Below are 2,239 nucleotides of genomic sequence, written 5' to 3'. Positions count from 1 at the left end.
CCCCCCCAATTCCCTGGCAATCTCAGTTTAAAGTCCTATCCAGGAGGTCTGAAATCCTGGCCGAGAAAAGAGCCTTCCCCTTTGGCATGAAGTGGATAGCATCCCTTCCCAGAAGACCTCTGTCTCTGAAGTACGTACTGTGGTCGGTAGCACCATCGCTGGAGCCTTTGGTTCACGTCTTTGATGCATCCATCTCTCCTAGGCCCGCAACCAGGAAGATGGAGGAGAAAACTACCTGCGCCCCCAACCCCATAAGCTGAGCCCCCAGAGCCCTGTAGTCACTCATGACCCAGCCAGGATTGCTCCAAGCTGTGTCATTCGTGTCCATATGGATGAGGAGCATGGGGATTAGTGGTCAGAGGGCCAGATGAGTTTACGAATCCTCTCTGCCACATCCTGGATGCAGACCCCTGGGAGGCAGCAGACCTCATGGGCTAGGGTGGCAGATTGCTCCCTCAGTCCTTCTCAGGAAGGAGTGGCCTACCACAACAACCCTGCTTCTCTTCTTGGGGGGTGGGGGGGAGCGGCAGGCAGCTAGCTGCCTCCCCTCGTCCAGAGCCGGTGTTTCTTCTGATGTTTTGCTGGTGGTGTGAGAGATGCGTACCTGTTGCTTGGTTCCAAGGGAGGAGTAACCTTGGTACAACATGTCTTGGGACCCAAGATTACAGTCTTCCAAGCATCCCCCAGGTGGGGCTTCAAGTCTCTTCCTGTTGTCCTTCTTCACATAGCTGGGTATCCTTGCACTTCTCTCTTCATTCTTCGGGAGAAGAGCCTGATAGTAGTAGTCATCAATCTCCTGTTCACGGGCCCTGATGTTGTGAAAGCTGTCTACCTGGGCCTGGAGCTCAGTCACCTGGCACTCTAAAGACCTCACTAAAGAGCAAACCCTACAGGTGGGGGTAACCTTGCTCCCATTCCCAGTTGCTGGCAGCCATGCCAGGCAGCTCCCACAGGCCAGTGCCAGAGGCTCCGTGTGGGTGGAGGCCTCTGGTGCAAGGGAAGGGCACACCAGTTGGGGCCGAGGCGGGAAGCTGCAGGATATGACGCACCCATAGAGAGAGACACGGAGAGAGGGTGGGCAGCGTGCAGCAAAGAGGGCTGGCTGAGTGGTTCCAGGACAGGGAGCAGCCAAACGCTGAAGCAGAGCAGCCAGCCCACCCTGAGAGGCCCGGTGCTCAGAGGAGCACCGAGCACAGAATCCAATAGCCTGCAGACATGGGAGCAGTGATCTGCGACTCCAGGCAGATGGTTGGAGACAAGCCATCTTTCAGGTCAGAGGGACCCTGGGTAGAAGCAGATCGGGTGGAAGAGTTGGGCGCCGGGACATTACTCACCTCCTGGGGGCTGTTGTTGGACCCAGGGGTCAGAGATCAGTCTGGAACAGGGCTGCACATCCAGGCTCTACACACAGTGGAAGGGCAGGGGCAGCTGGAAGCCCCAGAGTATTTAATTAGACCCTAAGACTAAGGATTGAAGGTTGCCAAGGCCTAGTAGGACTGTTAAAGAGGCCTCGAGTGGCAGGACCAGGACATGTGAGGTTTACAGCCCTAAAGGGACTTCTGTTGGGGAGAAGAACTATTCCTATATTGATGGAGTAAGCCAGAAGTGGCCATGGCCACCAACGTATTAATTTTTGGGCTCAGGTATATCTAGGACTATATTTTGACTGCTGAGCCCACTGATTAGCAGCTGTGGACTTTCTTGCTTGGCGGAGAGAATGATCAAGGCTGGAAAGGAGCTAGCCAAGTGGGCCACCCTGTCAGTGTGGCCACTGAGAGTAGTGTGCATCACTAGAGTCATCAGGAAGTCTCAACAATATACATCCTTGTCAGAGACAGGATATGGTTAGGGTGGGGTAAAGGGGAGGCTTGGAGACCCATGAAGAGAATGGAGTAAAGGATGTAGAAGGGAACTGCCTCCCAAAAACTACATCAGAATCATGGTGGGTGAAGAATACAACACCCTATAAGCAGACAGAATGGCCTAGCCTAGGTCCCACCTTGTCACCACCTGTAGATTAGTGATCCCTGGGAAGGGGTCTTAAACCATATACCACCTCTAGCCAACACACACCTACTATAACATTTTAATTTTATTACACAAAATATTTTTATCATGATTTGTGTTTCCATAGTGTATATAGAAGTGATTGTATAATAACTCAAAAATAAAGTCATAGTCTTGTATATTGTTTGAGAGGGTGTGGTTGCAGGGGTGTATGGTGAACAGTGAAGGCTTG

General features: G+C 52.5%; 1 protein-coding gene across 18 annotated transcripts in view; it reads left to right on the top strand.

The window, feature by feature from the left end:
* Positions 1-2,239, top strand: part of CLASP2 (cytoplasmic linker associated protein 2) — a 276,414-nt gene that overhangs the window by 51,195 nt on the left and 222,980 nt on the right. The window lies entirely within an intron of this gene.

This window comes from Gavialis gangeticus, unplaced genomic scaffold (genome assembly GCF_001723915.1).
Source record: "Gavialis gangeticus isolate Ggan-Ray unplaced genomic scaffold, GavGan_comp1, whole genome shotgun sequence".
In the NCBI taxonomy this organism is placed as follows: domain Eukaryota; kingdom Metazoa; phylum Chordata; order Crocodylia; family Gavialidae; genus Gavialis; species Gavialis gangeticus.
The sequence above is the reverse complement of the archived record's forward strand: the minus strand, read 5'-3'. Positions and strand labels throughout refer to the sequence as shown.